This window comes from Paramisgurnus dabryanus, chromosome 9, assembly GCF_030506205.2.
Source record: "Paramisgurnus dabryanus chromosome 9, PD_genome_1.1, whole genome shotgun sequence".
Classification (NCBI taxonomy): domain Eukaryota; kingdom Metazoa; phylum Chordata; class Actinopteri; order Cypriniformes; family Cobitidae; genus Paramisgurnus; species Paramisgurnus dabryanus.
In genome coordinates, this window is record NC_133345.1 from 2,543,646 (window position 1) to 2,569,095 (window position 25,450).

Genomic DNA, 25,450 nt, shown 5'->3' on the forward strand with positions numbered 1-25,450 from the left:
TGATAAAACCCAGGTAAAAAGCAAATACAAATAAACCATTTTGATTTAGCAAAAGTTTACAAATAAATGCACTCCTTGCACACAACAAGCACGTCTAGTTACCATTCATATTTTGCGTGATTTAAGTTTCGTCGCATACATTTTGGAAGGCACACGATAAAAACAAAATAAGGCTTTTAATGTATGCCGACCTCATTCTCCGTTGAGGGCTTATCAATCATAATAAACGCTGTTAACTCTTCTCATTGAATGGTCTAAATCCAATGCTGGTAAAGAAATCAAATGTGCATTTAAACGCAACAAGCAAGCCGTAAAGCAATGGATGCAGGCAAACAAACGAGGAATAGCACATACAACACCACGATTAGATCATCGGGTCGCATACTTTGGAATTAATAAGAAATAATTATTCAGTCTAAAGAAATAAGAAGTAAAATGTCTAAGTATTTCTCCAAATGTGCACACTCATTACAATAAACGGGAGCAGACACGAATAGTTATGTATGTCTCGTTATTTTATTTAAAATTGATAAGCTGTCTAACATATGATATATTTTGATAATACGAAATGCTAAAAAAATAATATAACACCAATCGACAATATCTGTTATTGTTATTTTTACAAGTAAATTCATGTGTAGGAGAAAACAAAGCAGCTGTCAGTCCATACTATATTGAGTGGCCATCGTAGTGGTGCAACCTGAACGATGTTTTCCCTACTTCCGGTCAAAGCCGCCATTTTGTGAAATAGGCATATAGGTGACGCTGGAGCACGCGGCCATTGTCTCTGTTCAACAAAACAAGTATATATATACACATACGCATATTTTTCCTCAATCAATCACCGAATACAAGGTGCAATTCGATGCCAACTGACCCTTCTCTCTGGTTTCATGTTTGTAAGGAAAATTAAGGGGGAAATTACGATAGCATTTCAGCCAAACATTCATTCGTGCCACGCTGCTTTTCTTTGAACGAAAAAAAACCCTCTGCTCCCCCTACACAATTTCTTCTCCTGTTATTTTATGCTTAAAACAAGCAAATAAATCTGACTACAGGGTAAGAAAAAATTCGTGAACTTTTCCCATAAACACTTAATTCAAGAAAAATTGTCCCACCCCACTGGCCATTTTTTATCCACAATACACATTCGATGTCTGCAGGCACCATTGTCTTTGTTCAACGCAAACAATTCTGTTGCGTTTTTCTTTGAACGAAGTGCTCCGCCTAGATAATTTGACCCATATTCACATGGGTTTGTTTCTCGTTTTTTTTCTTTGAGAACAATCTATATAGCGCCTTCCACAATCGTTTTGGTGTTAGCTTTACGTAAAATAGAAACACAGAAAAGTACTGAGCGATGGAGAGACCACGAACGCGGAACGTATTATGGACCACGGACTGGCAAACAAACTGGCAACCACGCACTAAAGAAGCAAACTCTGATTTTAAACTCACCTTATTTGTCCCCGGAAAGCGCCAGAGTCGATGCACGGAGTGGACGGAACAAGCCTCGCTTCCATAGCCGAAGGTCAAAAATCCATTTAAACGTGTAGTCCCCGGTGTCCACTCGATCTCACCCAAAAAGCCGAGAAGCGATACCGCAATGGCATCCGGAGAAGGCGCTGGCTGTCGGGATGGAGGTTAGCGGGTCAGAGGTCCGGCACTGAAGGTCTGCGTTCATTATTCGCCGTGTGCATTTCACTCTATATCCACTTTCTAATGTATAGCACTTGATAAGGATTAACAGTTTAAAAACAGAAATGCAAGACATCAGAAAATACATTTATTTTTTACTTTCATAACATGAGAGGTGTCATACAATAACAAATATGAGCTTTAAAATCACATTCCTAAGTTAAAAATATACATAAAAATAGATATATGGATCATTACACAAATCACTACTCAAAGGACCTATGTTAAATAACTGCTTCAATATTAATTAACAATAACATTTGGCCAAGGCAGTCCTTGTAAATAGACATATAAATAGACAAATAAAATCATGACATATATGCCGTAGAGCCTGAGATAGAGAAAAATAATAAGGAATTCTGCTTTTACTACCATCTCAGAAATATTGCCAGAATTAGAGGTTTTGTCTCAAGACAGGACTTAGAGAAACTTGTTCATGCTTTCATCACCAGCAGGGCCGATTATTGCAATGGTCAATGGATTTAAAAAGTACTGTTTCTTGTTTAAAAACCACTTCATGGCTACAATACATGACAGATATGCTAATCGAATATGAAACCGATTACTCGGATCAATAGGGTCAGGTCATTTAGAAAAAACAAGGGTTCACTCAAAACAAGGTGCCTCAGCATTCAGTTATTATCAGCTTTCAGAAGAGATCAGATGTGCTTCAACAGTAGACACTTTTAAATCTAGATTAAAAACACATCAGTTTAACTTTGCATTTACTGAATGATTTAAAACAGTACGAATAAAACAGTACAAAAGAATAAAACAGTATGAACCTTACCTGTTATAAAGGGAATGAAGCTTACGGTATGGTGCTTACCTGCAGAAATAAATAAAGTACAATAAGAACACACAGAACTTCAATTTTCAAAATTATTTTAACATTAAATGATGATTATTTTACTGGTTTACCTGTTTGTGATTACCACAGGATCCCGTCACCTGGCTGCGGTCTTCATTTGGTGAACGGTTCTTCACTCATAATTGACCTATACAAGAAATAGAGAAGAATAATAAGCAATTCTGCTTTTACATGTAGATGTGTGCCCCAAGAACACAGACACACCGGCTCCAAAAAGTTTAAACAGTACACATTTCTGTTATTTTAATGTGGCAAATGTGTCAGCTTTAAAAGAAGCATACATTACCTTTTAAAGAGGAAATACCTTTTGCATGAAATACCTTTACTCCCAGCATAAGCAAGCAATTTTCAAAATGCTTTTAAAAGTAAATAGTGATTATTTTACTTGTTTACCTGTTTGTGATTACCATGGAATCCTGTCACCATCATTTTTAAGCTTGTAAAGCAAATAATGAAATATTGACTTAGTAGGAAAAAATATTTTGGAAGTATCGTGATAAATGATGAAGAAAATATTTTGCAAAGTGATGGTTAGCACACGGTTGATGGTACCTATTAAATTCCATCATATTTTTTTATTCCTAATATGGAAGTCAATGGTGACTATCTGCTGTGGGTTTACCATCATTCCTCAAAATACCTTCTTTTGTGTTACTCAGAAAAAAACTAATCCTCGTGTTGTTGTAAGCCTGTATGCATGAGTAAATGATGACAGAATTATCATCATAAATTGAAATATCCCTTTAAACTGTATTTCCCCCCTTAAACCTAAACTTATTTTCCTACAGCAAGTCATTTAGGTAATCAAGAAAATACTTTACCCGTTGTCTTTGTGAGTTAAACAAATACAGCTACGCTTCCAGGTCTGTCGACGTTGCTGTGGTTTTTCGACAGCTGTAGTATGAAGGGTAGCGAATGAATGAATACATTGCAAAAAATCTTTTCTTACTTGTTATTTCGAACTGTTTTAACTATACAAATATCTAGAAAGTCTTAAAATAAGATGCATTTTTTGATGAGCAAAATGCCCTAAGAAAATAAACCTAGCCTTTAGGGAGAAAAAACTCAGAATTTGGGCTTAAAACAAGCAAATAAATCTGCCAAAGGGGTAAGAAACAAATCTAGATATAAACACTTAATTCAAGAAAAATTGTCGTAGCCCATTGGCAGATTTGTTGGCTTGTTTAATGTACATGCATGTACAATATTTCAATTTGTCTTGTATTTATTAGCATTTTGTATTGCCCAACGCTGTCTAGGTTGTTTAACTGTTGTCATTTTCTTATAAAAGCCTTTATAATTTATTAGTTTGGATGATTGCCATTCCCGAGAACCTCTTATATTGGAAGTAAAAGAATCATCTAAGCATTATTTTGTGCTCTTAGACATGTAGCCGTTTGATTGTGGTTCTATTTAATGGCTAGTCTATTCGTTTGGAATGGTCAAACGGCTATTAGATTTTCACTGACAGCCCAAATTAAGCCTTGTTTTAGCCTAGACACTTATTCGCTGTCTATTAAAAGTTATGTAGTCGTTGAATAGCCGCTTTTTTGATGACTAATGTATTCTTGGGCCGTGGTTAGACGTCTCTTGGATTTTACGTAAAACGACAAGCGAATCTATTTTTAACACAAAGGTCAGGGGAGAGCGCGAACGCAGTGCCCCACTATCAGAAATTTTGCAGTCGAGATTCCCACATTTGGGGAATTCGCAAAGGGTCAGCCCAACCGGAGTGCAATGGCTGAGCCTCGCCCTGGGTGAACCACCTTCATGATCATGGTGTCTCCCCTGCCAGGTAAGTATGAGCGACACCCTTTGAGGCCAGACGGCCGCATCTTCCTGTGACCGATCACATCGACGGCGCCCCCGGAGGCCGTCCGACTAACATTTCATTTACTGTGTGTGACCAGGTGGAAAGCGCACGAAGCCACGTCTGAGACCAAACATTCTTCGAGATCTACCCTGTTTTTATTCCGTTTCCAGCCCGGTTGAACCGTGTAGAGTGAAATATGTGAAACAATTTAAATCAAATGGATTTAAATTGCGCATTCAAATATATGGTTTCGTTATTACAAAGTAACTTTACGTGGAATAGAAACAAAGAAATGTACAGAGCAATCAAGAAACAACGAAAGCATAGCAATTTTAGAACGTGGATAAATAAAAACACAGGGCTCAATGACTTACCCGTTGTCGTTGTGAGTTAAACAAGTACAGCTATGCTTCCAGGTCTGTCGACGTTGCTGTGGTGTTTCGACAGCTGTAGTATGAAGGGTAGTGAAAAAAGTTTTCAGGTGTTTTTAACATTCCAATCGGTCTCGTTCGCTTTTGTTGCGCCTTCAGCTGTGTCGAGGATGTTTAATTCGTCCTCGTATCACCTCCGCAAACTTGTAAAGAAAATAATTAAATACATTACAAAAACATTTCTTTATCAGCGTGTTCATTTCCACGCAAGCTTTTCGTTAAACCAATAAAGCCAACGAAACCACAGCAATTTTAAAACACACGGATTAGAAAAAACACCGTCACTCACGCACAAAAGAAGCAAATTCTTTTTTTATACTTGACTTATTTATCCCCGAGATGGGGAGCGCACCATTCATGGAAACACTGCAATACCATGTTGATGCATGGAGTGGAAGGAGCAAGCTCCGCTTCCATTTCCGAAGGTCAAAAATCCATTTAACATATAGTCCCCGGATAGGAGACGTATCAGACATTAAACTGATAAGAACAGATACTACACTTGATCTTAGCCAAAAGGCCGAGAAGCGATACCGGAATAGACGCAGCCAAAGGGGGAGCCGGCGAAGGCGCTGGCTTTTGGGGTGGAGGCTAGCGGGCATTTAACTCTATACGTTCTCATTGTATAACCCAGAGGTAGAACGTTGAGCTAGCAAATCAGAAGTTCATGTTTTAATGCAGGATCTGATCCACGCTCATGAGAGAGAGAGAGAGAGAGAGAGAGAGATAGAGAGAATTTAGAATTTTCAAAAAACCTTTATTACAAATTAAAACATTTTCATAACCTCAAATCAGAAAAAAACAAAGAAAAAAATATATATAGTAACGGAAATAACAAAAAAATAAGCCAACATAGGAGCAAAGAACAAATCATCTTCAATAACCAGACACAGAGCTCCTCCATAATACCAAATCAATTCAAAAGAAAGAAGATCATTCATTGCTTTAAAGTATCTAAAACCAATAAGGATTCTAGATTTAACTTATTTTAAAAACTGCTAATGTATCATGGCTTCCGGGTCTGTCAACGTTGCTGTGGTTTTTCGACAGCTGTAATATGAAGGGTAGAGTGAAAAAAAATATTTAAGTGTTTTGAACATCCCAATTTGTTCGTTTACTTAGTATTTTCTTAATGTTTTCGAGTTAAAAAATAATTCTTAAATCGAGATACATTTACTTAATAAGCAAAGTGGCTTAGAATTTAAGTCTTGTTTACTGAAATAAATTCTAAAATGTAATAGGTTAAGGCTTAAAACAAGTAAAAATATCTGCCAGTGGGGTAAGAAAAATAAACCTAAATTGAGTTTATTATTGAATTAAGTTGAAACTAGAATTAAGTTTATTTTTCTTACCCCGCTGGCAGATATTTTTTATTTGTTTTAAATATAAACCTGTTGATTTTTATAATTTATTTCAATTATTTTACAAAGTATGCGATCTGATTTTTTTAATCGCGGTGTTTCTTTTATTCCTCGTTTCTTTTCCGTGCATTTGCTTTATTTATTTATTTTTGCTTGTTGCATTTAAATGCACATTTGATTTGTTGCCACATTATTATGTGTTAATGTATTTTTTAACATGTTTATCAACAAAAAGTGCGTTATTATAATTAATTATATAGCTGTGAAATATATACAAGAATTCCCAGCAAAAACAAAACGTTTTTATAACAATTTTCTATTACAATACATAATATCTTAAGCCACTTTGCTTACCAAGTAAATGTATCTCCATTTAAGCATTGTCAGATATTCACTAGAAAACAAGACAAAAACAGTAAGTAAGATATTAATTTACTTTTTTCTTTCAAACATAAATTTACAGACGGCTGGAAATTTTTAATAAAATAACTAGCCATACCTATTCGGGTCTGCTCCCGTTTGCTGTGATGACGGGGGACTTAGTCCAAAGCACATTTTGAGGAATACTTACACATTTTACTTCTTATTTCTTTGAAATTAATTATGCATACACTATGGATTAAAAATGTCCCGACTGCGAACCTGATAAAACCCAGGTAAAAAGCAAATACAAATAAACCATTTTGATTTAGCAAAAGTTTACAAATAAATGCACTCCTTGCACACAACAAGCACGTCTAGTTACCATTCATATTTTGCGTGATTTAAGTTTCGTCGCATACATTTTGGAAGGCACACGATAAAAACAAAATAAGGCTTTTAATGTATGCCGACCTCATTCTCCGTTGAGGGCTTATCAATCATAATAAACGCTGTTAACTCTTCTCATTGAATGGTCTAAATCCAATGCTGGTAAAGAAATCAAATGTGCATTTAAACGCAACAAGCAAGCCGTAAAGCAATGGATGCAGGCAAACAAACGAGGAATAGCACATACAACACCACGATTAGATCATCGGGTCGCATACTTTGGAATTAATAAGAAATAATTATTCAGTCTAAAGAAATAAGAAGTAAAATGTCTAAGTATTTCTCCAAATGTGCACACTCATTACAATAAACGGGAGCAGACACGAATAGTTATGTATGTCTCGTTATTTTATTTAAAATTGATAAGCTGTCTAACATATGATATATTTTGATAATACGAAATGCTAAAAAAATAATATAACACCAATCGACAATATCTGTTATTGTTATTTTTACAAGTAAATTCATGTGTAGGAGAAAACAAAGCAGCTGTCAGTCCATACTATATTGAGTGGCCATCGTAGTGGTGCAACCTGAACGATGTTTTCCCTACTTCCGGTCAAAGCCGCCATTTTGTGAAATAGGCATATAGGTGACGCTGGAGCACGCGGCCATTGTCTCTGTTCAACAAAACAAGTATATATATACACATACGCATATTTTTCCTCAATCAATCACCGAATACAAGGTGCAATTCGATGCCAACTGACCCTTCTCTCTGGTTTCATGTTTGTAAGGAAAATTAAGGGGGAAATTACGATAGCATTTCAGCCAAACATTCATTCGTGCCACGCTGCTTTTCTTTGAACGAAAAAAAACCCTCTGCTCCCCCTACACAATTTCTTCTCCTGTTATTTTATGCTTAAAACAAGCAAATAAATCTGACTACAGGGTAAGAAAAAATTCGTGAACTTTTCCCATAAACACTTAATTCAAGAAAAATTGTCCCACCCCACTGGCCATTTTTTATCCACAATACACATTCGATGTCTGCAGGCACCATTGTCTTTGTTCAACGCAAACAATTCTGTTGCGTTTTTCTTTGAACGAAGTGCTCCGCCTAGATAATTTGACCCATATTCACATGGGTTTGTTTCTCGTTTTTTTTCTTTGAGAACAATCTATATAGCGCCTTCCACAATCGTTTTGGTGTTAGCTTTACGTAAAATAGAAACACAGAAAAGTACTGAGCGATGGAGAGACCACGAACGCGGAACGTATTATGGACCACGGACTGGCAAACAAACTGGCAACCACGCACTAAAGAAGCAAACTCTGATTTTAAACTCACCTTATTTGTCCCCGGAAAGCGCCAGAGTCGATGCACGGAGTGGACGGAACAAGCCTCGCTTCCATAGCCGAAGGTCAAAAATCCATTTAAACGTGTAGTCCCCGGTGTCCACTCGATCTTACCCAAAAAGACGAGAAGCGATACCGCAATGGCATCCGGAGAAGGCGCTGGCTGTCGGGATGGAGGTTAGCGGGTCAGAGGTCCGGCACTGAAGGTCTGCGTTCATTATTCGCCGTGTGCATTTCACTCTATATCCACTTTCTAATGTATAGCACTTGATAAGGATTAACAGTTTAAAAACAGAAATGCAAGACATCAGAAAATACATTTATTTTTTACTTTCATAACATGAGAGGTGTCATACAATAACAAATATGAGCTTTAAAATCACATTCCTAAGTTAAAAATATACATAAAAATAGACATATGGATCATTACACAAATCACTACTCAAAGGACCTATGTTAAATAACTGCTTCAATATTAATTAACAATAACATTTGGCCAAGGCAGTCCTTGTAAATAGACATATAAATAGACAAATAAAATCATGACATATATGCCGTAGAGCCTGAGATAGAGAAAAATAATAAGGAATTCTGCTTTTACTACCATCTCAGAAATATTGCCAGAATTAGAGGTTTTGTCTGAAGACAGGACTTAGAGAAACTTGTTCATGCTTTCATCACCAGCAGGGCCGATTATTGCAATGGTCAATGGATTTAAAAAGTACTGTTTCTTGTTTAAAAACCACTTCATGGCTACAATACATGACAGATATGCTAATCGAATATGAAACCGATTACTCGGATCAATAGGGTCAGGTCATTTAGAAAAAACAAGGGTTCACTCAAAACAAGGTGCCTCAGCATTCAGTTATTATCAGCTTTCAGAAGAGATCAGATGTGCTTCAACAGTAGACACTTTTAAATCTAGATTAAAAACACATCAGTTTAACTTTGCATTTACTGAATGATTTAAAACAGTACGAATAAAACAGTACAAAAGAATAAAACAGTATGAACCTTACCTGTTATAAAGGGAATGAAGCTTACGGTATGGTGCTTACCTGCAGAAATAAATAAAGTACAATAAGAACACACAGAACTTCAATTTTCAAAATTATTTTAACATTAAATGATGATTATTTTACTGGTTTACCTGTTTGTGATTACCACAGGATCCCGTCACCTGGCTGCGGTCTTCATTTGGTGAACGGTTCTTCACTCATAATTGACCTATACAAGAAATAGAGAAGAATAATAAGCAATTCTGCTTTTACATGTAGATGTGTGCCCCAAGAACACAGACACACCGGCTCCAAAAAGTTTAAACAGTACACATTTCTGTTATTTTAATGTGGCAAATGTGTCAGCTTTAAAAGCAGCATACATTACCTTTTAAAGAGGAAATACCTTTTGCATGAAATACCTTTACTCCCAGCATAAGCAAGCAATTTTCAAAATGCTTTTAAAAGTAAATAGTGATTATTTTACTTGTTTACCTGTTTGTGATTACCATGGAATCCTGTCACCATCATTTTTAAGCTTGTAAAGCAAATAATGAAATATTGACTTAGTAGGAAAAATTATTTTGGAAGTATCGTGATAAATGATGAAGAAAATATTTTGCAAAGTGATGGTTAGCACACGGTTGATGGTACCTATTAAATTCCATCATATTTTTTTATTCCTACTATGGAAGTCAATGGTGACTATCTGCTGTGGGTTTACCATCATTCCTCAAAATACCTTCTTTTGTGTTACTCAGAAAAAAAGTAATCCTCGTGTTGTTGTAAGCCTGTATGCATGAGTAAATGATGACAGAATTATCATCATAAATTGAAATATCCCTTTAAACTGTATTTCCCCCCTTAAACCTAAACTTATTTTCCTACAGCAAGTCATTTAGGTAATCAAGAAAATACTTTACCCGTTGTCTTTGTGAGTTAAACAAATACAGCTACGCTTCCAGGTCTGTCGACGTTGCTGTGGTTTTTCGACAGCTGTAGTATGAAGGGTAGCGAATGAATGAATACATTGCAAAAAATCTTTTCTTACTTGTTATTTCGAACTGTTTTAACTATACAAATATCTAGAAAGTCTTAAAATAAGATGCATTTTTTGATGAGCAAAATGCCCTAAGAAAATAAACCTAGCCTTTAGGGAGAAAAAACTCAGAATTTGGGCTTAAAACAAGCAAATAAATCTGCCAAAGGGGTAAGAAACAAATCTAGATATAAACACTTAATTCAAGAAAAATTGTCGTAGCCCATTGGCAGATTTGTTGGCTTGTTTAATGTACATGCATGTACAATATTTCAATTTGTCTTGTATTTATTAGCATTTTGTATTGCCCAACGCTGTCTAGGTTGTTTAACTGTTGTCATTTTCTTATAAAAGCCTTTATAATTTATTAGTTTGGATGATTGCCGTTCCCGAGAACCTCTTATATTGGAAGTAAAAGAATCATCTAAGCATTATTTTATGCTCTTAGACATGTAGCCGTTTGATTGTGGTTCTATTTAATGGCTAGTCTATTCATTTTGGAATGGTCAAACGGCTATTAGATTTTCACTGACAGCCCAAATTAAGCCTTGTTTTAGCCTAGACACTTATTCGCTGTCTATTAAAAGTTATGTAGTCGTTGAATAGCCGCTTTTTTGATGACTAATGTATTCTTGGGCCGTGGTTAGACGTCTCTTGGATTTTACGTAAAACGACAAGCGAATCTATTTTTAACACAAAGGTCAGGGGAGAGCGCGAACGCAGTGCCCCACTATCAGAAATTTTGCAGTCGAGATTCCCACATTTGGGGAATTCGCAAAGGGTCAGCCCAACCGGAGTGCAATGGCTGAGCCTCGCCCTGGGTGAACCACCTTCATGATCATGGTGTCTCCCCTGCCAGGTAAGTATGAGCGACACCCTTTGAGGCCAGACGGCCGCATCTTCCTGTGACCGATCACATCGACGGCGCCCCCGGAGGCCGTCCGACTAACATTTCATTTACTGTGTGTGACCAGGTGGAAAGCGCACGAAGCCACGTCTGAGACCAAACATTCTTCGAGATCTACCCTGTTTTTATTCCGTTTCCAGCCCGGTTGAACCGTGTAGAGTGAAATATGTGAAACAATTTAAATCAAATGGATTTAAATTGCGCATTCAAATATATGGTTTCGTTATTACAAAGTAACTTTACGTGGAATAGAAACAAAGAAATGTACAGAGCAATCAAGAAACAACGAAAGCATAGCAATTTTAGAACGTGGATAAATAAAAACACAGGGCTCAATGACTTACCCGTTGTCGTTGTGAGTTAAACAAGTACAGCTATGCTTCCAGGTCTGTCGACGTTGCTGTGGTGTTTCGACAGCTGTAGTATGAAGGGTAGTGAAAAAAGTTTTCAGGTGTTTTTAACATTCCAATCGGTCTCGTTCGCTTTTGTTGCGCCTTCAGCTGTGTCGAGGATGTTTAATTCGTCCTCGTATCACCTCCGCAAACTTGTAAAGAAAATAATTAAATACATTACAAAAACATTTCTTTATCAGCGTGTTCATTTCCACGCAAGCTTTTCGTTAAACCAATAAAGCCAACGAAACCACAGCAATTTTAAAACACACGGATTAGAAAAAACACCGTCACTCACGCACAAAAGAAGCAAATTCTTTTTTTATACTTGACTTATTTATCCCCGAGATGGGGAGCGCACCATTCATGGAAACACTGCAATACCATGTTGATGCATGGAGTGGAAGGAGCAAGCTCCGCTTCCATTTCCGAAGGTCAAAAATCCATTTAACATATAGTCCCCGGATAGGAGACGTATCAGACATTAAACTGATAAGAACAGATACTACACTTGATCTTAGCCAAAAGGCCGAGAAGCGATACCGGAATAGACGCAGCCAAAGGGGGAGCCGGCGAAGGCGCTGGCTTTTGGGGTGGAGGCTAGCGGGCATTTAACTCTATACGTTCTCATTGTATAACCCAGAGGTAGAACGTTGAGCTAGCAAATCAGAAGTTCATGTTTTAATGCAGGATCTGATCCACGCTCATGAGAGAGAGAGAGAGAGAGAGAGAGAGAGAGAGATAGAGAGAATTTAGAATTTTCAAAAAACCTTTATTACAAATTAAAACATTTTCATAACCTCAAATCAGAAAAAACAAAGAAAAAATATATATAGTAACGGAAATAACAAAAAAATAAGCCAACATAGGAGCAAAGAACAAATCATCTTCAATAACCAGACACAGAGCTCCTCCATAATACCAAATCAATTCAAAAGAAAGAAGATCATTCATTGCTTTAAAGTATCTAAAACCAATAAGGATTCTAGATTTAACTTATTTTAAAAACTGCTAATGTATCATGGCTTCCGGGTCTGTCAACGTTGCTGTGGTTTTTCGACAGCTGTAATATGAAGGGTAGAGTGAAAAAAAATATTTAAGTGTTTTGAACATCCCAATTTGTTCGTTTACTTAGTATTTTCTTAATGTTTTCGAGTTAAAAAATAATTCTTAAATCGAGATACATTTACTTAATAAGCAAAGTGGCTTAGAATTTAAGTCTTGTTTACTGAAATAAATTCTAAAATGTAATAGGTTAAGGCTTAAAACAAGTAAAAATATCTGCCAGTGGGGTAAGAAAAATAAACCTAAATTGAGTTTATTATTGAATTAAGTTGAAACTAGAATTAAGTTTATTTTTCTTACCCTGCTGGCAGATATTTTTAATTTGTTTTAAATATAAACCTGTTGATTTTTATAATTTATTTCAATTATTTTACAAAGTATGCGATCTGATTTTTTTAATCGCGGTGTTTCTTTTATTCCTCGTTTCTTTTCCGTGCATTTGCTTTATTTATTTATTTTTGCTTGTTGCATTTAAATGCACATTTGATTTGTTGCCACATTATTATGTGTTAATGTATTTTTTAACATGTTTATCAACAAAAAGTGCGTTATTATAATTAATTATATAGCTGTGAAATATATACAAGAATTCCCAGCAAAAACAAAACGTTTTTATAACAATTTTCTATTACAATACATAATATCTTAAGCCACTTTGCTTACCAAGTAAATGTATCTCCATTTAAGCATTGTCAGATATTCACTAGAAAACAAGACAAAAACAGTAAGTAAGATATTAATTTACTTTTTTCTTTCAAACATAAATTTACAGACGGCTGGAAATTTTTAATAAAATAACTAGCCATACCTATTCGGGTCTGCTCCCGTTTGCTGTGATGACGGGGGACTTAGTCCAAAGCACATTTTGAGGAATACTTACACATTTTACTTCTTATTTCTTTGAAATTAATTATGCATACACTATGGATTAAAAATGTCCCGACTGCGAACCTGATAAAACCCAGGTAAAAAGCAAATACAAATAAACCATTTTGATTTAGCAAAAGTTTACAAATAAATGCACTCCTTGCACACAACAAGCACGTCTAGTTACCATTCATATTTTGCGTGATTTAAGTTTCGTCGCATACATTTTGGAAGGCACACGATAAAAACAAAATAAGGCTTTTAATGTATGCCGACCTCATTCTCCGTTGAGGGCTTATCAATCATAATAAACGCTGTTAACTCTTCTCATTGAATGGTCTAAATCCAATGCTGGTAAAGAAATCAAATGTGCATTTAAACGCAACAAGCAAGCCGTAAAGCAATGGATGCAGGCAAACAAACGAGGAATAGCACATACAACACCACGATTAGATCATCGGGTCGCATACTTTGGAATTAATAAGAAATAATTATTCAGTCTAAAGAAATAAGAAGTAAAATGTCTAAGTATTTCTCCAAATGTGCACACTCATTACAATAAACGGGAGCAGACACGAATAGTTATGTATGTCTCGTTATTTTATTTAAAATTGATAAGCTGTCTAACATATGATATATTTTGATAATACGAAATGCTAAAAAAATAATATAACACCAATCGACAATATCTGTTATTGTTATTTTTACAAGTAAATTCATGTGTAGGAGAAAACAAAGCAGCTGTCAGTCCATACTATATTGAGTGGCCATCGTAGTGGTGCAACCTGAACGATGTTTTCCCTACTTCCGGTCAAAGCCGCCATTTTGTGAAATAGGCATATAGGTGACGCTGGAGCACGCGGCCATTGTCTCTGTTCAACAAAACAAGTATATATATACACATACGCATATTTTTCCTCAATCAATCACCGAATACAAGGTGCAATTCGATGCCAACTGACCCTTCTCTCTGGTTTCATGTTTGTAAGGAAAATTAAGGGGGAAATTACGATAGCATTTCAGCCAAACATTCATTCGTGCCACGCTGCTTTTCTTTGAACGAAAAAAAACCCTCTGCTCCCCCTACACAATTTCTTCTCCTGTTATTTTATGCTTAAAACAAGCAAATAAATCTGACTACAGGGTAAGAAAAAATTCGTGAACTTTTCCCATAAACACTTAATTCAAGAAAAATTGTCCCACCCCACTGGCCATTTTTTATCCACAATACACATTCGATGTCTGCAGGCACCATTGTCTTTGTTCAACGCAAACAATTCTGTTGCGTTTTTCTTTGAACGAAGTGCTCCGCCTAGATAATTTGACCCATATTCACATGGGTTTGTTTCTCGTTTTTTTTCTTTGAGAACAATCTATATAGCGCCTTCCACAATCGTTTTGGTGTTAGCTTTACGTAAAATAGAAACACAGAAAAGTACTGAGCGATGGAGAGACCACGAACGCGGAACGTATTATGGACCACGGACTGGCAAACAAACTGGCAACCACGCACTAAAGAAGCAAACTCTGATTTTAAACTCACCTTATTTGTCCCCGGAAAGCGCCAGAGTCGATGCACGGAGTGGACGGAACAAGCCTCGCTTCCATAGCCGAAGGTCAAAAATCCATTTAAACGTGTAGTCCCCGGTGTCCACTCGATCTTACCCAAAAAGCCGAGAAGCGATACCGCAATGGCATCCGGAGAAGGCGCTGGCTGTCGGGATGGAGGTTAGCGGGTCAGAGGTCCGGCACTGAAGGTCTGCGTTCATTATTCACCGTGTGCATTTCACTCTATATCCACTTTCTAATGTATAGCACTTGATAAGGATTAACAGTTTAAAAACAGAAATGCAAGACATCAGAAAATACATTTATTTTTTACTTTCATAACATGAGAGGTGTCATACAATAACAAATATGAGCTTTAAAATCACATTCCTAAGTTAAAAATATACATAAAAATAGACATATGGATCATTACACAAATCACTACTCAAAGGACCTATGTTAAATAACTGCTTCAATATTAATTAACAATAACATTTGGCCAAGGCAGTCCTTGTAAATAGACATATAAATAGACAAATAAAATCATGACATATATGCCGTAGAGCCTGAGATAGAGAAAAATAATAAGGAATTCTGCTTTTACTACCATCTCAGAAATATTGCCAGAATTAGAGGTTTTGTCTCAAGACAGGACTTAGAGAAACTTGTTCATGCTTTCATCACCAGCAGGGCCGATTATTGCAATGGTCAATGGATTTAAAAAGTACTGTTTCTTGTTTAAAAACCACTTCATGGCTACAATACATGACAGATATGCTAATCGAATATGAAACCGATTACTCGGATCAATAGGGTCAGGTCATTTAGAAAAAACAAGGGTTCACTCAAAACAAGGTGCCTCAGCATTCAGTTATTATCAGCTTTCAGAAGAGATCAGATGTGCTTCAACAGTAGACACTTTTAAATCTAGATTAAAAACACATCAGTTTAACTTTGCATTTACTGAATGATTTAAAACAGTACGAATAAAACAGTACAAAAGAATAAAACAGTATGAACCTTACCTGTTATAAAGGGAATGAAGCTTACGGTATGGTGCTTACCTGCAGAAATAAATAAAGTACAATAAGAACACACAGAACTTCAATTTTCAAAATTATTTTAACATTAAATGATGATTATTTTACTGGTTTACCTGTTTGTGATTACCACAGGATCCCGTCACCTGGCTGCGGTCTTCATTTGGTGAACGGTTCTTCACTCATAATTGACCTATACAAGAAATAGAGAAGAATAATAAGCAATTCTGCTTTTACATGTAGATGTGTGCCCCAAGAACACAGACACACCGGCTCCAAAAAGTTTAAACAGTACACATTTCTGTTATTTTAATGTGGCAAATGTGTCAGCTTTAAAAGAAGCATACATTACCTTTTAAAGAGGAAATACCTTTTGCATGAAATACCTTTACTCCCAGCATAAGCAAGCAATTTTCAAAATGCTTTTAAAAGTAAATAGTGATTATTTTACTTGTTTACCTGTTTGTGATTACCATGGAATCCTGTCACCATCATTTTTAAGCTTGTAAAGCAAATAATGAAATATTGACTTAGTAGGAAAAAATATTTTGGAAGTATCGTGATAAATGATGAAGAAAATATTTTGCAAAGTGATGGTTAGCACACGGTTGATGGTACCTATTAAATTCCATCATATTTTTTTATTCCTACTATGGAAGTCAATGGTGACTATCTGCTGTGGGTTTACCATCATTCCTCAAAATACCTTCTTTTGTGTTACTCAGAAAAAAACTAATCCTCGTGTTGTTGTAAGCCTGTATGCATGAGTAAATGATGACAGAATTATCATCATAAATTGAAATATCCCTTTAAACTGTATTTCCCCCCCTTAAACCTAAACTTATTTTCTTACAGCAAGTCATTTAGGTAATCAAGAAAATACTTTACCCGTTGTCTTTGTGAGTTAAACAAATACAGCTACGCTTCCAGGTCTGTCGACGTTGCTGTGGTTTTTCGACAGCTGTAGTATGAAGGGTAGCGAATGAATGAATACATTGCAAAAAATCATTTCTTACTTGTTATTTCGAACTGTTTTAACTATACAAATATCTAGAAAGTCTTAAAATAAGATGCATTTTTTGATGAGCAAAATGCCCTAAGAAAATAAACCTAGCCTTTAGGGAGAAAAAACTCAGAATTTGGGCTTAAAACAAGCAAATAAATCTGCCAAAGGGGTAAGAAACAAATCTAGATATAAACACTTAATTCAAGAAAAATTGTCGTAGCCCATTGGCAGATTTGTTGGCTTGTTTAATGTACATGCATGTACAATATTTCAATTTGTCTTGTATTTATTAGCATTTTGTATTGCCCAACGCTGTCTAGGTTGTTTAACTGTTGTCATTTTCTTATAAAAGCCTTTATAATTTATTAGTTTGGATGATTGCCATTCCCGAGAACCTCTTATATTGGAAGTAAAAGAATCATCTAAGCATTATTTTGTGCTCTTAGACATGTAGCCGTTTGATTGTGGTTCTATTTAATGGCTAGTCTATTCGTTTGGAATGGTCAAACGGCTATTAGATTTTCACTGACAGCCCAAATTAAGCCTTGTTTTAGCCTAGACACATATTCGCTGTCTATTAAAAGTTATGTAGTCGTTGAATAGCCGCTTTTTTGATGACTAATGTATTCTTGGGCCGTGGTTAGACGTCTCTTGGATTTTACGTAAAACGACAAGCGAATCTATTTTTAACACAAAGGTCAGGGGAGAGCGCGAACGCAGTCCCCCACTATCAGAAATTTTGCAGTCGAGATTCCCACATTTGGGGAATTCGCAAAGGGTCAGCCCAACCGGAGTGCAATGGCTGAGCCTCGCCCTGGGTGAACCACCTTCATGATCATGGTGTCTCCCCTGCCAGGTAAGTATGAGCGACACCCTTTGAGGCCAGACGGCCGCATCTTCCTGTGACCGATCACATCGACGGCGCCCCCGGAGGCCGTCCGACTAACATTTCATTTACTGTGTGTGACCAGGTGGAAAGCGCACGAAGCCACGTCTGAGACCAAACATTCTTCGAGATCTACCCTGTTTTTATTCCGTTTCCAGCCCGGTTGAACCGTGTAGAGTGAAATATGTGAAACAATTTAAATCAAATGGATTTAAATTGCGCATTCAAATATATGGTTTCGTTATTACAAAGTAACTTTACGTGGAATAGAAACAAAGAAATGTACAGAGCAATCAAGAAACAACGAAAGCATAGCAATTTTAGAACGTGGATAAATAAAAACACAGGGCTCAATGACTTACCCGTTGTCGTTGTGAGTTAAACAAGTACAGCTATGCTTCCAGGTCTGTCGACGTTGCTGTGGTGTTTCGACAGCTGTAGTATGAAGGGTAGTGAAAAAAGTTTTCAGGTGTTTTTAACATTCCAATCGGTCTCGTTCGCTTTTGTTGCGCCTTCAGCTGTGTCGAGGATGTTTAATTCGTCCTCGTATCACCTCCGCAAACTTGTAAAGAAAATAATTAAATACATTACAAAAACATTTCTTTATCAGCGTGTTCATTTCCACGCAAGCTTTTCGTTAAACCAATAAAGCCAACGAAACCACAGCAATTTTAAAACACACGGATTAGAAAAAACACCGTCACTCACGCACAAAAGAAGCAAATTCTTTTTTTATACTTGACTTATTTATCCCCGAGATGGGGAGCGCACCATTCATGGAAACACTGCAATACCATGTTGATGCATGGAGTGGAAGGAGCAAGCTCCGCTTCCATTTCCGAAGGTCAAAAATCCATTTAACATATAGTCCCCGGATAGGAGACGTATCAGACATTAAACTGATAAGAACAGATACTACACTTGATCTTAGCCAAAAGGCCGAGAAGCGATACCGGAATAGACGCAGCCAAAGGGGGAGCCGGCGAAGGCGCTGGCTTTTGGGGTGGAGGCTAGCGGGCATTTAACTCTATACGTTCTCATTGTATAACCCAGAGGTAGAACGTTGAGCTAGCAAATCAGAAGTTCATGTTTTAATGCAGGATCTGATCCACGCTCATGAGAGAGAGAGAGAGAGAGAGAGAGAGATAGAGAGAATTTAGAATTTTCAAAAAACCTTTATTACAAATTAAAACATTTTCATAACCTCAAATCAGAAAAAACAAAGAAAAAAATATATATAGTAACGGAAATAACAAAAAAATAAGCCAACATAGGAGCAAAGAACAAATCATCTTCAATAACCAGACACAGAGCTCCTCCATAATACCAAATCAATTCAAAAGAAAGAAGATCATTCATTGCTTTAAAGTATCTAAAACCAATAAGGATTCTAGATTTAACTTATTTTAAAAACTGCTAATGTATCATGGCTTCCGGGTCTGTCAACGTTGCTGTGGTTTTTCGACAGCTGTAATATGAAGGGTAGAGTGAAAAAAAATATTTAAGTGTTTTGAACATCCCAATTTGTTCGTTTACTTAGTATTTTCTTAATGTTTTCGAGTTAAAAAATAATTCTTAAATCGAGATACATTTACTTAATAAGCAAAGTGGCTTAGAATTTAAGTCTTGTTTACTGAAATAAATTCTAAAATGTAATAGGTTAAGGCTTAAAACAAGTAAAAATATCTGCCAGTGGGGTAAGAAAAATAAACCTAAATTGAGTTTATTATTGAATTAAGTTGAAACTAGAATTAAGTTTATTTTTCTTACCCCGCTGGCAGATATTTTTTATTTGTTTTAAATATAAACCTGTTGATTTTTATAATTTATTTCAATTATTTTACAAAGTATGCGATCTGATTTTTTTAATCGCGGTGTTTCTTTTATTCCTCGTTTCTTTTCCGTGCATTTGCTTTATTTATTTATTTTTGCTTGTTGCATTTAAATGCACATTTGATTTGTTGCCACATTATTATGTGTTAATGTATTTTTTAACATGTTTATCAACAAAAAGTGCGTTATTATAATTAATTATATAGCTGTGAAATATATACAAGAATTCCCAGCAAAAACAAAACGTTTTTATAACAATTTTCTATTACAATACATAATATCTTAAGCCACTTTGCTTACCAAGTAAATGTATCTCCATTTAAGCATTGTCAGATATTCACTAGAAAACAAGACAAAAACAGTAAGTAAGATATTAATTTACTTTTTTCTTTCAAACATAAATTTACAGACGGCTGGAAATTTTTAATAAAATAACTAGCCATACCTATTCGGGTCTGCTCCCGTTTGCTGTGATGACGGGGGACTTAGTCCAAAGCACATTTTGAGGAATACTTACACATTTTACTTCTTATTTCTTTGAAATTAATTATGCATACACTATGGATTAAAAATGTCCCGACTGCGAACCTGATAAAACCCAGGTAAAAAGCAAATACAAATAAACCATTTTGATTTAGCAAAAGTTTACAAATAAATGCACTCCTTGCACACAACAAGCACGTCTAGTTACCATTCATATTTTGCGTGATTTAAGTTTCGTCGCATACATTTTGGAAGGCACACGATAAAAACAAAATAAGGCTTTTAATGTATGCCGACCTCATTCTCCGTTGAGGGCTTATCAATCATAATAAACGCTGTTAACTCTTCTCATTGAATGGTCTAAATCCAATGCTGGTAAAGAAATCAAATGTGCATTTAAACGCAACAAGCAAGCCGTAAAGCAATGGATGCAGGCAAACAAACGAGGAATAGCACATACAACACCACGATTAGATCATCGGGTCGCATACTTTGGAATTAATAAGAAATAATTATTCAGTCTAAAGAAATAAGAAGTAAAATTTCTAAGTATTTCTCCAAATGTGCACACTCATTACAATAAACGGGAGCAGACACGAATAGTTATGTATGTCTCGTTATTTTATTTAAAATTGATAAGCTGTCTAACATATGATATATTTTGATAATACGAAATGCTAAAAAAATAATATAACACCAATCGACAATATCTGTTATTGTTATTTTTACAAGTAAATTCATGTGTAGGAGAAAACAAAGCAGCTGTCAGTCCATACTATATTGAGTGGCCATCGTAGTGGTGCAACCTGAACGATGTTTTCCCTACTTCCGGTCAAAGCCGCCATTTTGTGAAATAGGCATATAGGTGACGCTGGAGCACGCGGCCATTGTCTCTGTTCAACAAAACAAGTATATATATACACATACGCATATTTTTCCTCAATCAATCACCGAATACAAGGTGCAATTCGATGCCAACTGACCCTTCTCTCTGGTTTCATGTTTGTAAGGAAAATTAAGGGGGAAATTACGATAGCATTTCAGCCAAACATTCATTCGTGCCACGCTGCTTTTCTTTGAACGAAAAAAAACCCTCTGCTCCCGCTACACAATTTCTTCTCCTGTTATTTTATGCTTAAAACAAGCAAATAAATCTGACTACAGGGTAAGAAAAAATTCGTGAACTTTTCCCATAAACACTTAATTCAAGAAAAATTGTCCCACCCCACTGGCCATTTTTTATCCACAATACACATTCGATGTCTGCAGGCACCATTGTCTTTGTTCAACGCAAACAATTCTGTTGCGTTTTTCTTTGAACGAAGTGCTCCGCCTAGATAATTTGACCCATATTCACATGGGTTTGTTTCTCGTTTTTTTTCTTTGAGAACAATCTATATAGCGCCTTCCACAATCGTTTTGGTGTTAGCTTTACGTAAAATAGAAACACAGAAAAGTACTGAGCGATGGAGAGACCACGAACGCGGAACGTATTATGGACCACGGACTGGCAAACAAACTGGCAACCACGCACTAAAGAAGCAAACTCTGATTTTAAACTCACCTTATTTGTCCCCGGAAAGCGCCAGAGTCGATGCACGGAGTGGACGGAACAAGCCTCGCTTCCATAGCCGAAGGTCAAAAATCCATTTAAACGTGTAGTCCCCGGTGTCCACTCGATCTTACCCAAAAAGCCGAGAAGCGATACCGCAATGGCATCCGGAGAAGGCGCTGGCTGTCGGGATGGAGGTTAGCGGGTCAGAGGTCCGGCACTGAAGGTCTGCGTTCATTATTCACCGTGTGCATTTCACTCTATATCCACTTTCTAATGTATAGCACTTGATAAGGATTAACAGTTTAAAAACAGAAATGCAAGACATCAGAAAATACATTTATTTTTTACTTTCATAACATGAGAGGTGTCATACAATAACAAATATGAGCTTTAAAATCACATTCCTAAGTTAAAAATATACATAAAAATAGACATATGGATCATTACACAAATCACTACTCAAAGGACCTATGTTAAATAACTGCTTCAATATTAATTAACAATAACATTTGGCCAAGGCAGTCCTTGTAAATAGACATATAAATAGACAAATAAAATCATGACATATATGCCGTAGAGCCTGAGATAGAGAAAAATAATAAGGAATTCTGCTTTTACTACCATCTCAGAAATATTGCCAGAATTAGAGGTTTTGTCTCAAGACAGGACTTAGAGAAACTTGTTCATGCTTTCATCACCAGCAGGGCCGATTATTGCAATGGTCAATGGATTTAAAAAGTACTGTTTCTTGTTTAAAAACCACTTCATGGCTACAATACATGACAGATATGCTAATCGAATATGAAACCGATTACTCGGATCAATAGGGTCAAGGTCATTTAGAAAAAACAAGGGTTCACTCAAAACAAGGTGCCTCAGCATTCAGTTATTATCAGCTTTCAGAAGAGATCAGATGTGCTTCAACAGTAGACACTTTTAAATCTAGATTAAAAACACATCAGTTTAACTTTGCATTTACTGAATGATTTAAAACAGTACGAATAAAACAGTACAAAAGAATAAAACAGTATGAACCTTACCTGTTATAAAGGGAATGAAGCTTACGGTATGGTGCTTACCTGCAGAAATAAATAAAGTACAATAAGAACACACAGAACTTCAATTTTCAAAATTATTTTAACATTAAATGATGATTATTTTACTGGTTTACCTGTTTGTGATTACCACAGGATCCCGTCACCTGGCTGCGGTCTTCATTTGGTGAACGGTTCTTCACTCATAATTGACCTATACAAGAAATAGAGAAGAATAATAAGCAATTCTGCTTTTACATGTAGATGTGTGCCCCAAGAACACAGACACACCGGCTCCAAAAAGTTTAAACAGTACACATTTCTGTTATTTTAATGTGGCAAATGTGTCAGCTTTAAAAGAAGCATACATTACCTTTTAAAGAGGAAATACCTTTTGCATGAAATACCTTTACTCCCAGCATAAGCAAGCAATTTTCAAAATGCTTTTAAAAGTAAATAGTGATTATTTTACTTGTTTACCTGTTTGTGATTACCATGGAATCCTGTCACCATCATTTTTAAGCTTGTAAAGCAAATAATGAAATATTGACTTAGTAGGAAAAAATATTTTGGAAGTATCGTGATAAATGATGAAGAAAATATTTTGCAAAGTGATGGTTAGCACACGGTTGATGGTACCTATTAAATTCCATCATATTTTTTTATTCCTACTATGGAAGTCAATGGTGACTATCTGCTGTGGGTTTACCATCATTCCTCAAAATACCTTCTTTTGTGTTACTCAGAAAAAAACTAATCCTCGTGTTGTTGTAAGCCTGTATGCATGAGTAAATGATGACAGAATTATCATCATAAATTGAAATATCCCTTTAAACTGTATTTCCCCCCCTTAAACCTAAACTTATTTTCTTACAGCAAGTCATTTAGGTAATCAAGAAAATACTTTACCCGTTGTCTTTGTGAGTTAAACAAATACAGCTACGCTTCCAGGTCTGTCGACGTTGCTGTGGTTTTTCGACAGCTGTAGTATGAAGGGTAGCGAATGAATGAATACATTGCAAAAAATCATTTCTTACTTGTTATTTCGAACTGTTTTAACTATACAAATATCTAGAAAGTCTTAAAATAAGATGCATTTTTTGATGAGCAAAATGCCCTAAGAAAATAAACCTAGCCTTTAGGGAGAAAAAACTCAGAATTTGGGCTTAAAACAAGCAAATAAATCTGCCAAAGGGGTAAGAAACAAATCTAGATATAAACACTTAATTCAAGAAAAATTGTCGTAGCCCATTGGCAGATTTGTTGGCTTGTTTAATGTACATGCATGTACAATATTTCAATTTGTCTTGTATTTATTAGCATTTTGTATTGCCCAACGCTGTCTAGGTTGTTTAACTGTTGTCATTTTCTTATAAAAGCCTTTATAATTTATTAGTTTGGATGATTGCCATTCCCGAGAACCTCTTATATTGGAAGTAAAAGAATCATCTAAGCATTATTTTGTGCTCTTAGACATGTAGTCGTTTGATTGTGGTTCTATTTAATGGCTAGTCTATTCGTTTGGAATGGTCAAACGGCTATTAGATTTTCACTGACAGCCCAAATTAAGCCTTGTTTTAGCCTAGACACATATTCGCTGTCTATTAAAAGTTATGTAGTCGTTGAATAGCCGCTTTTTTGATGACTAATGTATTCTTGGGCCGTGGTTAGACGTCTCTTGGATTTTACGTAAAACGACAAGCGAATCTATTTTTAACACAAAGGTCAGGGGAGAGCGCGAACGCAGTCCCCCACTATCAGAAATTTTGCAGTCGAGATTCCCACATTTGGGGAATTCGCAAAGGGTCAGCCCAACCGGAGTGCAATGGCTGAGCCTCGCCCTGGGTGAACCACCTTCATGATCATGGTGTCTCCCCTGCCAGGTAAGTATGAGCGACACCCTTTGAGGCCAGACGGCCGCATCTTCCTGTGACCGATCACATCGACGGCGCCCCCGGAGGCCGTCCGACTAACATTTCATTTACTGTGTGTGACCAGGTGGAAAGCGCACGAAGCCACGTCTGAGACCAAACATTCTTCGAGATCTACCCTGTTTTTATTCCGTTTCCAGCCCGGTTGAACCGTGTAGAGTGAAATATGTGAAACAATTTAAATCAAATGGATTTAAATTGCGCATTCAAATATATGGTTTCGTTATTACAAAGTAACTTTACGTGGAATAGAAACAAAGAAATGTACAGAGCAATCAAGAAACAACGAAAGCATAGCAATTTTAGAACGTGGATAAATAAAAACACAGGGCTCAATGACTTACCCGTTGTCGTTGTGAGTTAAACAAGTACAGCTATGCTTCCAGGTCTGTCGACGTTGCTGTGGTGTTTCGACAGCTGTAGTATGAAGGGTAGTGAAAAAAGTTTTCAGGTGTTTTTAACATTCCAATCGGTCTCGTTCGCTTTTGTTGCGCCTTCAGCTGTGTCGAGGATGTTTAATTCGTCCTCGTATCACCTCCGCAAACTTGTAAAGAAAATAATTAAATACATTACAAAAACA

General features: G+C 36.2%; 7 non-coding genes across 7 annotated transcripts; all 7 read right to left on the bottom strand.

Annotated features, from left to right (window-relative positions):
- Nucleotides 1-4,207: 4,207 nt before the first annotated feature.
- Nucleotides 4,208-4,372, bottom strand: LOC135764391 (U1 spliceosomal RNA). The gene has a single exon (XR_010539941.1). It is a non-coding gene; the product is annotated as a U1 spliceosomal RNA (small nuclear RNA).
- A 782-nt stretch (nucleotides 4,373-5,154) lies between these two features.
- On the bottom strand, nucleotides 5,155-5,345 carry LOC135764501 (U2 spliceosomal RNA). The gene has a single exon (XR_010540048.1). It is a non-coding gene; the product is annotated as a U2 spliceosomal RNA (small nuclear RNA).
- A 5,680-nt stretch (nucleotides 5,346-11,025) lies between these two features.
- On the bottom strand, nucleotides 11,026-11,190 carry LOC135764392 (U1 spliceosomal RNA). The gene has a single exon (XR_010539942.1). It is a non-coding gene; the product is annotated as a U1 spliceosomal RNA (small nuclear RNA).
- Nucleotides 11,191-11,972: 782 nt separating this feature from the next.
- LOC135764502 (U2 spliceosomal RNA) lies at nucleotides 11,973-12,163 on the bottom strand. The gene has a single exon (XR_010540049.1). It is a non-coding gene; the product is annotated as a U2 spliceosomal RNA (small nuclear RNA).
- A 5,684-nt stretch (nucleotides 12,164-17,847) lies between these two features.
- On the bottom strand, nucleotides 17,848-18,012 carry LOC135764357 (U1 spliceosomal RNA). The gene has a single exon (XR_010539909.1). It is a non-coding gene; the product is annotated as a U1 spliceosomal RNA (small nuclear RNA).
- Nucleotides 18,013-18,794: 782 nt separating this feature from the next.
- On the bottom strand, nucleotides 18,795-18,985 carry LOC135764503 (U2 spliceosomal RNA). Its single transcript, XR_010540050.1, has one exon. It is a non-coding gene; the product is annotated as a U2 spliceosomal RNA (small nuclear RNA).
- A 5,680-nt stretch (nucleotides 18,986-24,665) lies between these two features.
- Nucleotides 24,666-24,830, bottom strand: LOC135764358 (U1 spliceosomal RNA). Its single transcript, XR_010539910.1, has one exon. It is a non-coding gene; the product is annotated as a U1 spliceosomal RNA (small nuclear RNA).
- Between the last annotated feature and the right edge of the window lie 620 nt (nucleotides 24,831-25,450).